This window comes from Macaca thibetana, chromosome 8 (genome assembly GCF_024542745.1).
Source record: "Macaca thibetana thibetana isolate TM-01 chromosome 8, ASM2454274v1, whole genome shotgun sequence".
NCBI lineage: Eukaryota > Metazoa > Chordata > Mammalia > Primates > Cercopithecidae > Macaca > Macaca thibetana.
Window position 1 is genome coordinate 20,947,385 of NC_065585.1, and position 13,169 is coordinate 20,960,553.

A 13,169-nucleotide genomic window follows, 5' to 3' on the forward strand; every position below is an offset into this window, starting at 1 on the left:
CCCCAGCTTTGCCTGATGAAATCCTGCTCTTCCAGGCATGAACATTCCCATCTCCATGAAGCTTTTACCTGCCCCCCATAAAAACAAATGGCATCTTCTACAGAGCTCCCTGTGCACAGTCACCCAGCACCTTCCCACCCCCTGCTTGTACTGGTTAGCTGTCTGCTCTCAGCCTTCCCTACTGAGAGTGAGCCTCTCAGGAAGAGGCTGTGCCCTATTCTATTTGTCTTTGAGGTTCCGTCTCCTCTACTGTGCCAACACCTGGTATGAATGAAAGTCTGCTGAAGGAGTGAATAAATGGGTGGGTGGATGGATGGATGAATAATAAGGATGGGGAGTGAGGCTGAGCCACACTAACAATAATAACCACCCTTCTTGAGAGTCTACCTGTGCCAGGTGCTTTATGTACACAATTACCTGGAATTCTTACAGGAACCATCGATCGTTCCCATTTCACAGAACAGGAGTCTCCAGAGGCTATCTCCTCACTGTCCACTGGATTAGGCTGCCTCTTGTGACTCTTCATGGGAGCCAAATGAAAGGTTGGCTGCCCATGAAGGGGTGTGTGTTGGAGGTGGGAGGTAGAATGGGGATATGGGATGGGGATGGGGAGGGATGTCATCTGCCCGAGTCTCATGTGACCCAAAGCATACCCCGTCATGCCCCCCATCAGCATTCGCAAGCACAGCTCTGTCCTGCAAATGCAAATGCTAAAATTAGTTTAGCTTCATTCTCCAAAGGGCATCTTCCCCTCTCCATGCAGTGAATGCATTTACATAATTTTATTTAGAGAAAATAATTACCCAGCTTTTTCAAAAATGAGCTCTTTAAGTATGTCTTTTTGCCCTCTCCTCCCATCTTTTGCAAGCTGAATAGCAGTTCTGCTCTATGATCTGCGTTCTTTTTTCAGCATTGGTAGACATAACAGATCTCAACAACATGGGGAGGCAGGTAAAGCAGTGCTGGAAAGGTCAGGGGAGCTGGGCTGTGAGAGCAAAAGAAAAGCAGGAGCCCCTTTGCTGATGGCCACACCCCTCTTTTCCTAATCCAGTTGGCACCCAAGATAGACCAGCTGACATCAAAGCTGGTTCAAAACAATCTTTTAAAGGAAGAAAACTATGCAGGCAGGACTCATACAGTGTTAGACACCCTGGGTCTATATGCAGATGGGGCAGGTCCCTTTGCTGATTCCTAACTGAACTTTTCCATCTGGAAAGTGGGGATAATAATACAGAACCTGCTCAAGTGACCTCAACGTGCCACTATTTGATTTGTCTGATTTTTGGTAAGGAGATTGGTTGTTTTAGGATCCCACAAGGTTGGGGACATGGTTAAGACAAGATGAGGGTTCCCAATTGACCATGGAAAGGCTCTCTTATGTTGGCTTTGGAGGCTGGTTGACCTTCCCAGTGTGTTACTAGGTCAACGTGTTATCTCTTTTGTTGTACCTTAAACCTCATTGAGACAGGGGCTGGTTTTCTGCATAAACCAGATATTCCACATATGCAGGGACTTTGGACTCTGGTTTTTCTTTGCTAGACTGCGCTTATCCAGTTGCAGGAGTTGCGTGTTTCTCTGGCCAGGCTCCCGAGAGTGCAGCAGGTGCTCTTAGGATAATTGTCTGGGGGTAATCCCTCTTCTCCAGGAGCATGCTCGGTCTTTATGCATGGGTCCCCATGCTCTGGTCAGTACTATATATATGCCAAGGCTCCCCTTTTCCTATTAGATAATATATTTTTTCCAGAGGTGTCTACCTGACCCATGCTGAGACAACTGAATTGCTTTTCTGGAATTTGGACTTTGGAAGAGAGAAGCAGAGACTGGGATACACACATATAGCTGTGCTGACAAATAAAGGCCGGCAAAACATTGTTGAGTTTACTCAACCACTCGACACATGCAAAATATTCGATAAAGGTTTACTTTATTATTATTGATATTATTCTTTATAATCTTTCCAACAATCCTGCCACGTAACTATTATTTTCTCATTCTAAGGATCAAGTGATGAGCTCAGATATTCAAAATTCATCCCAAGGCAGAGTAATAGAGCTAGAACCCAAATCCTGCTCAGTCTGCTTGCAAAGTCCCTGCTCTTGCCATTGCACCTTGAGCCTTGTTTGATGGTAGCATCATGACCCACCTTTACAGTGCAACTAAAAATAAGAAGCACGCTCACAGATTAGCTTTGAGCAATAGAGTCCAGGCACAAAAGAGCACATACTGTATGTTTTTAAGTTCAAAAACCAGCCAAACTTTACTATGATAACAGAAGTCCAGTTGTTACCTTCGTGAGGGGAAGGGGAGAAGGCACAAAGGGACATTTCTGAGATGCTGGTGATATTCTGTACCTTGATTTGAATGCTGGCTACACAGGAATATTTACTTTGTAAAAATTTGTTGAGCCGTATACTTAAGATTTGTGCATGTTAATGCTCTTGTGTTTGTTATGTATCAATAAAAAATAAGAAAGGAAGAAATGAGAAATAAACTGAATTTAGGGAGGAAAACTGCCCCCTTTCTCCCACCCTTCATATTAAGCAGACTGCTTTTACTCATTTTACTAAATTCAATAGAAAACACGATAGCTTTATTCATTTTCATGTATCTTTTTCAGACTTAGTTCTTAAACATCTCTCATATATATGTAAATATACATTATATATAAGTATAATTGCAGTCATCAGCTAGATGCCAAGTTTTATATTTCTGTATTTACTAATAAGCTTTTTACAGCATAATTATCAACTAAATGGCAATTGAATTATTTCTTTTCCTGATATCCTAATATCCTGTCTTCATATTTTCAGTGATCCAGTTTGTTTTCTTATCTCATGAGTAAGGCCAGAAAGCTGTAATGACTGTTAATACTCTAGAAATTAACAACCATTATTATTATTTTAGCCCACTTATTATGTTTAATATATTGAATGAAATTTTTACTAAAGTATAATACACATAAAGAAAGTCGCACAAATCCTAAGTGAGAACTTGATAAATTGTCCCAAAGTGGGAAGTCCTAGCCAGAGGAATCAGGCAAGAGAAAAAAAAATAAAAGGCATCCAAATAAGAAAAGAAGTCAAATTATATCTCTTCACTGATAATATAATTCTATACCTGAAAAACCCTAACAACTGGACAAAAAGGCTCCTAGAGGTGAGAAATGACCTCAGTAAAGTTTCAGGATACAACAGTGTATTAAAATCAGTAGCATTTCTGTACACCAATAATATTCAAGCTGACAGCAAAATCAAGAATGTAACCCAATTTACAATAGCCACACACACACATAAAATATCTTGGAATACATCTAACCAAAGAGGTGAAAGATCTCTACAAGGAGAAGTACAAAACACTGCTGAAAGAAATCATGGATGACACAAACAAGTGGAAAAACATCCCACACTAATGGATTGGAAGAATAAATATCATTAAAATGGCCATACTGCCCAAAGCAATTTATAGATTCAGTGCCATTCCTATCAGCTATTTCTATCAGAAAAATGACCACCAACACCATTTTTCACAGAATTAGAAAAAACTCTTCTAAATGCATATGGGATCAAAAAAGAACCTGACTAACCAAGCAATTTTAAGCAAGAAGAACAATGCTGGAAGCATCATACTACCTGACTTCAAACTATACTACAAGACTACAAAAACCAAAACAGCATGGTACTGGCACAAAATGGAATCATGTCTTTTGCAGCAACATGGATGCAGCTAGATGCTGTTATCCTAAGCAAATTAATCCAGAAAGAAAAACCCAAATACCCCATTTTCTCACTTACAAGTGGGAGCTGAATATTGCATATCCATGGACATAAAGATGGGAACAATAGATACTGGGGACTACTAGAGGGAGGAGGGTAGGATGGGAGTGAGGGTTAAAAAACTACCTGCTGGGTATATGCTCACTACCTGGGTGACAGGGTCATTTGCATACCAAACCTCAGTGATGTGCAATTTACTTACCCATGAAACAAACTTATACATGTATCCCATGAACCTAAAGAGTTGGGAAAAAAATTATACCAAAGTGAGCACACTTATGTAACCACTCCTGAGGTCAAGAAAGGTAATCTTTCTAGCTCCCCAGAAGTCTTCCTTGTCCCCCTTCCCAAACACTACCCTCTACTTCTCCCCAGGGCCACCACACCAGAGATTAGTCCAATGTGTTAGAACATTATACTGAGACTGAAGCCTCCTGCAATCGCAGTGCACTGTCTGCGTTAACATGATTTTATCATTCCAAAAAATTCTTGCTCAGGAAAACAAAGTTATAGGTAATTTTACTGTTTGTTTCAGGTACTTCCCCTAGATTCATTTATCCAGCCAATAAGCCACTCTTCCAGACATCATCAACCCCTCCTCAGGACAAAGACTAGGCTCATAAAAGGAAGAGCCTGTGTAAGATTGCTGTTTTCCCTTCCTTAAATGTTTGGTGGAATTTACCAGTGAAATCATTTGTTCTTTGTGGGAACATTTCTTTATGGATTCAATTTCTTAAATAATAGCAGTATTTGAGTCATCCATTTCCTCTCTTGTTGCTTTCAGTCAGTTGTGTTTTCCAAATAATTTGTCCAGCTTCCGAAGTTACTGGTATAAAGTAGTTTATTATATTGCCTTATTCTTTTTTACTGTCTGTAGAATTGGAACTTATATCCCCTCTTTTATTTCTAACATTAACAATTTATTTCCTTCCTTGTAGATTGAGTTCTCTTTTCCTAATTTTTTAAGGTAGAAATTTAGATCATTGATTTTAAAAGCTTCCCTTTTTTCTCATATCAGTATTTAAAGCTGTAAATTTCCTTCTAGATACTTTTTAGCTGTATCCCACACATTTTGACATGTTTTTTAAATTATTCAGCCAAAAACATCTTATAATTTTACTATTAACAAATGGCTTGTTTGGAAGTATGTTTCCTATTGCCAAGTACTTGGAGGATTTTCTAGAAGACTGGTTGTTGTTATTAATTTCAATTTCAATTTGGCCAAGAGCATAGTCTGTAACATTTTAATATTTTAATATGTATTGAGACTTATTTTATGGAAAAGCATGTGGTGTATCTTGGTGACTATTCCTCATACCTTAGAAAATAATCTGTATTCTGCTGTTGTCAATTGGGTATAAATAATGCAAATGTCAATTAATTAAAATTGCTTGACAGTATTGATAGTAGTTGTTCATTCTTCCACTAACTACCAAAAGAGGAGGTTACAGTTTTCAAATATTGTCATTTCTCTATTTTTTCTTTCAGTTTTGGTCAGTTTTTGCTTAATGAACCTTTGTGATTTGTATACATATTTATTTTGGATTGTTATTTTTTTCTGATGAATTGACACTTTCAGTATTTAGGAATTAGAAAATTAGTTTTTAGGCCAGGCGCAGTGGCTCCTGCCTGTAATCCCATCACTTGAATCACCTGAGGTCAGGAGTTCGAAACCAGCCTGGCCAACATGGTGAAATCCCGTCTCTACTAAAAACACAAAAAATTAGCCAACGTGGTGGTGCACACCTGTAATCCCAGCTACTCAGGAGGCTGAGGCAGGAGAATCGCTTGAACCTTGGAGGTGGAGGTTGCAGTGAGCCGAGATTGTGCCACTGCACTCCAGCCTGGGCAATAGAGCAAGACTCTGTCTCCAAAAAAAAAAAAAAAAATTAGTTTTTAAAAAGTTAGAAAATAAAGTCCCCCTTTAGTAATTCCTCTTTATCTTGATACCTACTTTGATCACTTTTTTTCAATAATTAAGGTTTCACTCTGTCACCCAGGCTGGGGTGCAGTGGCACACTCATAGCTCACTGAAGGTTTGGCCTCTCTGGCTCAAGCAAACCTCCCACCTCGGCCTTCCAAGTAGCTGGGACTATAGGCACATGCCCCTACACCCAGCCAATTTGTTAATTTTTGTAGAGATAAGATCTCCCTGTGTTGCCCAGGCTGGCATTGAAATCCTAGGCTCAAGTAATCCACCTGCTTCTGCCTCCCAAAGTGCTGGGATTATAGGAGTGAGCCACCATGCCCAGGCAATTTTATTCTATAGCTATAATTACAGTGCTCGTTTGTCAAAATGAAAACAGAAGACAAATATACAAAACTGTTGATTACCAATCATGTATTAAAAGCAGTAAGAGGCCGGGCGCGGTGGCTCAAGCCTGTAATCCCAGCACTTTGGGAGGCCGAGGCAGGCGGATCACAAGGTCAGGAGATCGAGACCACAGTGAAACCCCGTCTCTACTAAAAATACAAAAAAATTAGCCGGGCGCGGTGGCGGGTGCCTGTAGTCCCAGCTACTCAGGAGGCTGAGGCAGGAGAATGGCGGGAACCCGGGAGGCGGAGCTTGCAGTGAGCCGAGATCGCGCCACTGCACTCCAGCCTGAGCAACAGCGTGAGACTCCGTCTCAAAAAAAAAAAAAAAAAAAAAGCAGTAAGAGGTTCCATAACACCAAATAGACCAGTTGTAATGTTTTCCCTAAGATAAATTTAGCAGCTCCAGCTTCTTCAGTGTTTATCAAAATACAAAAGAACCAAGTAGAAGTCGTCTTTATCGATGGTAGATGAGACCCCTGCAGGCTGAGAGAGAGCAAGCTACATCACACTTGGAGATGGGTGCTCCTGAGGGGCTGTGGGTTTAGATGGGCAGCCTGCCCAGCTCTCACTTGCTACTGCCAGTGAGGCCCCAGACATCTCACCCATGTGTCTGAGCAAGCGTGAATGCTGGGGATGAAGGGCCCATTTTGGCCCTCATGCTGACTAAGGGACAGTGGGGCCCTGCATCCCCCGAGCTGGCCACACAGGTGGGCAAGTGGGCAGGTGGGGGCCTCGGCCTGTGGGGGAGAGTAAGATGGCCATGAGCTCCAAGCCTGGCCCCTAGTAACCTTGGGAGCACAGGACAAGCACAAGGCTGTGGAACACAGGGTGACCCACGGACAAGCGAGTTGTGGGGATCTCTATTGTGACCATGCAGAACTGACTGTGGGCTGCCACTCTACTGCCTCACATTCCTGAGGGGAACGACTGAGCTGGCAACCCACATCCAGGCCACAACTACAAACCTAGGCTGGGCAGGTCTCTCTCCTTTCCATGTGGTCAAGTTTTCTTGGCTTGGATTTTTAGCTGTTTTTTAAAATGCACTGAGTTCTGGTTAAAAACCAAGCACCTGGCCAGGCGCGATGGCTCACACCTGTAATCCCATCACTTTGGGAGGCCGAGGAGGGTGGATCACGAGGTCAAGAGATTGAGACCATCCTGGCCAACACGGGAAACCCCATCTCTACTAAAAATACAAAAATTAGCCAGGTGCGGTGGCTCATGCCTATAGTCCCAGCTACTGAGAAGGCTGAGGCAGGAGAACCACTTGAACCCGGGAGGCAGAGGTTGCAGTGAACTGAGATTACACCACTACACTCCAGCCTGGCAACAGAGTAAGACTCCATCTCCAACAAAACAAAACAAAACAAAAATAAACAACCACCAAAATGGATCTCAACACATCTCAAAAGCCAGGGGCACATCCGCTCTCCCCACGCGGTGACTCCTGGAGGCCAGATGCCCGTGGGCCTGCATCCCTCCCCAGCTCTGAACAGTGAGTTGATTTTACTTTTTACAATTAAAAAAAAAAAAAAAAAAAAGCTGAGTAATATTGCATAGGAGTACCAGAAACTGCTGCACTGGAAATAAAAACTATTTACATTAAATAAAAAGACTGGCCGAAATCTTTGTCTTCCACATTTACAGCACAGTGAGATGCATATGGTGACTGAACCACGGAGGCAGCTTCTGGCACTCACACCATGAACTACACATTTGCTACATGAGAGTAAAGTGGAAGGCAAGGGGAGGAGTGAGAGGACCGGGGTTCGTGTTCACTTCCGGTTTGGGAGCTGCTGGGACGGCAATCCGGTCCTTCACAGAGCCTGTCACCACTGATGGTGCGGGTGGCCTGAATGTACCCGTTCCTGTGGTATAGGGAGTGAGTCCCAACGTGTCTGTGATCTCGGCTGCGTTCCTGGTGTTGGGGAGGCCCCGCTTGTTGGTGAACACCTGGAGGACTGCATCCCAAGACTGATCCCACCAGCATCCTCACGAGCCCCTCCTGGACCTCGTCCATGAGCTCTCTGTCATTGCAGTCCACCACGAGGATCAGGCCTTGTGTGTGTTGGAAGTAGTGGTGGTGGCCTTGTCCTGGCCACCCACATCCCACAGGATAAAGCTGATGTTCTCGTACTCCGCGTTCTCCACACTGAAGGTGGGGATGGTGGTCATAATCTTGCCCAACTTCAGCTTTTACAGGATTGACATCTTCCTTGCAGCATCCAGGCCCACCATGATGATGGGCACTTCTTTTGCGCCAAACAAAGCCCTTTAAGAAGTTGGTGAAGATGTTCCCCATGCTTGCGAGTGGGTGGAAGGATGCTGGCCAGGGACACCTCAGTGGCGGCTCCCCCAGCCAGGCATTGGTTCCGCTCCCTACTTTGGTCTTAATAGAAACACAACAGTTCTCTTATGCTTATTTTTTCATAAAATCTTTTCTATCCTTTTGCTTTCAAATGATCTGTGCTCTTGTGTTTAAAATGCATGTCTTATAGACAGCATATAATTGGATCTTGCCTTTTAAAATCTAGTTTGACAATCTCTGCCTTTTAATTACAGTGTTGTTTGGTTCATTTTTATTTAATATAATTATTCACATGGCCGAGTTTAAGTTTAATGTTTTGCCGTTCGTTTTCTCTTTATCACACTTGTTTCTTGTTTCACTGTTGGACCTTTCCAAAACTAAGCAAAGAGTGGATCACCTTAATCAAATCAGGGATTAAATTATTAGAAGCCTCAGTCCTTGGCAGGGATGTTCTAGTTCCTAGTTGCTGTTAACACCTAAATATCAGCCCTTCATGTTTTCCAACTAACAGTCTTGAGTATTTTCCAAAGCTGCTCCTTTTGGGAGAGCTGTAAGCCTTATTTTATTTCTAGTCTTGTGAGAATCCCCAAAACTTTACCCAGCTTCCTGGAAGCTCAACTTTTGCTTTTGGAATCAGCAACCAAATTGAGCGGTAAAGAAGCTGCACTTTCTGGCTTTACTTCAGGCTTTGCTGGATCTTGTCCTGTCAGCTCTTTGCCTCAGTAACTTTCTGATGCTTTCATGGGCATTCTTTATATTTTGTTTAGGTTTTCTTTTTATCGTCTTCAGCAGGATGGTTGGTCCAAAACAACCTAGTCAGTATTGCTGGAAGCAAAACTCATCATTATCATGTTATTATTTACAGAAAAAACAATTCACAGATGTCATGGCCTCATCTCATAGCCTGTATAACTTACTGCTATATAACTTGGAGAAGTCATTGCCCTGCCCTAAGACCTGAGTTCCAACACTGGCCAAACACTCAGAAATATTTGGTCTTTTATATATTTTTTGAGATCTTGCAGGGGTGAACTCCAAAAATAATTTTGTTTTGGTAGTTGATTGTTTTTTAATTCAATGGAATTAACCTGCATTATTGGTGATTATGTAATTAAAGTTCTGAGGCAGTTAACAATTTTTATTATTGGGAAGGGTCAATTCATTTGATGTAATCACAGCATGTTATCAATAGCAAACTTAATTTTGCCTTGTGCTCATATTTCTCCCTAAATATTATTTATTTGCATTTAATTTATTTTAGCTTAACAAAGATTTACCCAACCCTCTAGTGACATTTTCAGGACATGATTTTAAATGACACGTGTTATCCAGTCCCATTACTTTGTCTTATTTATGTTGTTGTTTTGTCAGGATTCGAATAAGTGACATGTCATGATTTATTTATTTACTTGTAAAGAGTTTGATTTAGGGAGCATTGCATTGGAAATATACAAGTAAATTTGGTTTCAAGCATCCTAATCTGTTTTTCACTTGATGAACTGAGATTTTGATTCCTTTTTAATAAAAAAGGGGGGGATGTCATGTAAGAAAGCACCCAATGAAAGCAGAACCCAGAAGGAAGGGTGAGGTGGGAGAAACTGGCTGAGAGGGAGAAGATGTTGAAAGACTTTGGGAGATCAAGTTTGTCATGGAAAGGACAACGGGCTGGGAACAAGAAGACCTGGGTCCTAGTCTCAGAGCTTCTGGCTGTCAGACTTTGGATAGGTCCCTTCTGCCAATGGGAAGCTCAGGAAGATGAGGGTAGGGAGAGCAGTTCTGAGCAAAGTCCATGTCCAAGGGAGGTGGAGGGTCTCTTTATCCAGTTAATTCTGAGGAATTCCAAAAAGTAGATATCCCAGGCCTTCCTTGCATGTACTCTAGGATCAATCTACCAGTAACTTCCTATCTCTAGCCCTCAGTTTCCACATGTATAAAATAAGGAAATTGAAATCAGTAATCTTTAAGACCTCTTATAAGCCCTAAAATTTCAAGACTTTGAAAGGAGATTTTAAGATCCTACCCAGCTTTAGAAGTTTGGAGGACCTTTGAAACTGATGCAAAATTTTGTGTGTGTCATGTGTATGTACAGATGTGCATTTTTGGGGGGAGAGGGTTCTTAATATCATCATTAGGTTCCAGGATGTTCCATGAATGCAAAAATATCAAGAAACAAATGGAAAATTAATCTTAGTAATTTAATTATAATAATCTAACAAGCATCTTATTGAATAGCTTCTACGTATTCCTATGAGCACATAAATGAATAAGATGCAGTTCATGCCTTTGAGGAATTGTTAGTCAACAAATCATCAATGTAAGTTGTATTGGTTCTCCTGGGATGTGTTGAATTGGGTCAAGGGTCCGAAATTCTGGGTTCTAATCCTAGTTCCTGTAATATTTGGCTGTGACTCTGACCCTTGGTTTGCTCAATCAAGAAATAGATTTAATAAAACATATTTTGCTCCCTTCTTAAGGTGGTTCATTCAATCTATAGGTTAGAGCCATGTTAGATACAAGGGATACAGCTGTGAATGAAACTGAGCCTGCCCCATGGAGCATAGATCAGTTGGTAATCTATGGATTTGATTTTCCTGAGATAAATGTTACAGTGTGGGTGAGAAGTGAGAAATAGAAACTGTTATTCACCTCAAACAGGAGCCTGAATAAATGGCTTTATTTTCTCTCCTCTTCTTCCTTTTATATTAAATTGAACTCGGAAAATAAAAAAGCATCTATCTAGACCACCCATTTGTCCACTATGCTTCCTGAATACAGAGAGAGAACAGAGATGGGAACTGTGAGGTTTCTCTAAGGGACAGCCATATGTATTTTGCAAAGTATTCTCTGGGCTTTTGGAGATACTTTGGTTGGAGGATGCTGGAGGCAGCTGCTGGGAACTGAAAAGGATTGAGAGTATATAATGATGCTCCCAAAATGATCGGTTGAGCATAGGATAAATGGCATTGTTTCAAAACCACATAGAAATAACTATATTACTAAATACTTAACAGCCTTCTAAAATAATATAGGGGCATCTCTATAGGTCAGAAACAGAGAAAGAAAACAGTAAACCATCAGCAGTGTGTATATTAGGGACAGACACTTAAATGAATGTATTCAATAATCTATATGAGATAAAAGAATGAATAAAATTCATTGATTTTTGAACAAGGACAGTGATTATGAAGCAAGAACAAGCAGTTAATTTGTTATTTTAACAAGTGCAGCAATTCTGAAGATTATAGAAGAGTCAATCTGTAAACTCTAAGGTTAATTATAAAAAGATAAAGAGGTAGAAAAGATGAAAGTAAAGATAAGTAGAGGGGACAGAGCAAGAAGATACAACATACCTCCAATAGGGGTTTAAAAAAAGATAAAATAAGGTGCTGGAAAGATGACATGGGAAAATTTACTGCCTGAGAAATTCCCAGAACTGAAGGAAGACTTGAGCTCTCAGAACAAAAAAAAAATCTACGAAATAGAATTAAAAAAAATGAAACCTGGGCACAATGTAGCACTGCTTCAGAATAAGCCCCGAAAGGGAAACCTAACAGCTGCCATAAAGGAAAAGCAGATTACCTCCAAAGGGGTACAATCAGTGCCATCAACTTCTGAGGAGCCACATCAGACGCATGAAACAATGAAGAACCAGCCTCAAAGTGCTGAGGATATGTGTCTTTGAACCTGAAACTCCATATCTAGCCAAGTCTGTGTTTTAACAAGCCTTCTAGGAGATCCTGAGGCATGCAGAAGTTTGAGAACCACTAGGCTGCAGCATGCTCTCCACAGACATCTAACTCAATGACTCATTACTAACTCCTTTGCTCCTGCAAATGCCTGGAACTTGGCTTGCCAAATTCTGCTCACTTTTGCCAACACCTGAAGTGGATGGTATAACAGGGATATATCTTAACCTAAATGAGTGAAATCACAAGGGGGTTGAGTTACAGACATTCATAAGGTAGGTTGGAGTGGGACAAGGAGGGGCTGAGATAAGAGGTGTCATTTGGGGATCCAGATGGCTTTCCAGCAGCCACCCACATTATACGGGATGTTGCTTACTTGGGAAATGGACTTGGTCCATGGGGAAGTGAGTCATCCTTGTCTTCCCTCAGCCTCAGTACTCTAGAAGTGGAGGCTCCTCTGGCTAAGCATGTGTCTGTGTTTAATGATTTCTTTGCACCAAGACAGAGTCTGAAAGAAAGTTTCCAATCAATGTATATGAAGGGCATGAGACCCACTTGCTTCATTTTCAAAAGGTGTATTTTCAGTCTCTCTAGGAGATGCCCTGAAGAAACTCTTTAGAGATCTTTCCTCCCAGCTAGTTCGGGTGTTTACTGTCTGTCTTTTCTAGCTCTGAGTCCAGTTTTCTGCTTCAAGGACTTTTGTCATTTTTACAGTGTTTATTTTTCCCCTTGGATAAAAGGGAAAAAAAATGGGACTTTCTATCAGTTAGCAGTGGAAAAGTGGTTTAAAGCTTTGCTTTTCAAATGTAGTGGTGATCAGACTTGTCTCATAGGGACCCAGAGCCCGGAACTAAAAGGAGTGGGTGGAAGATGGTCTGGAAGCCTGCAGTATCACTGTGTACTGTGCCTTGGGCTCAGCCCCAGGTTAGATCGTCTTATTCATCTGAGAAGGAAATGTGTTTTGGATGGAGGGATGAATGAATAAGTGTTTTTATTTTCTGGTTGATTTGGTTTCTGTTTCCTGGCACCTAAGGCAAAATGATCAATCCCTTGATAAATACGTTGAAATCTTTGTATAGCATCCCA

At 41.3% G+C, this 13,169-nt stretch overlaps 1 protein-coding gene and 1 pseudogene across 8 annotated transcripts in view; both read right to left on the reverse strand.

The window, feature by feature from the left end:
• Positions 1 to 13,169, reverse strand: part of NDUFB9 (NADH:ubiquinone oxidoreductase subunit B9) — a 576,062-nt gene that overhangs the window by 386,635 nt on the left and 176,258 nt on the right. The gene's annotated exons all lie outside the window — the stretch shown is intronic.
• Positions 7,638 to 8,483, reverse strand: LOC126961399 (ADP-ribosylation factor 1-like; annotated as a pseudogene).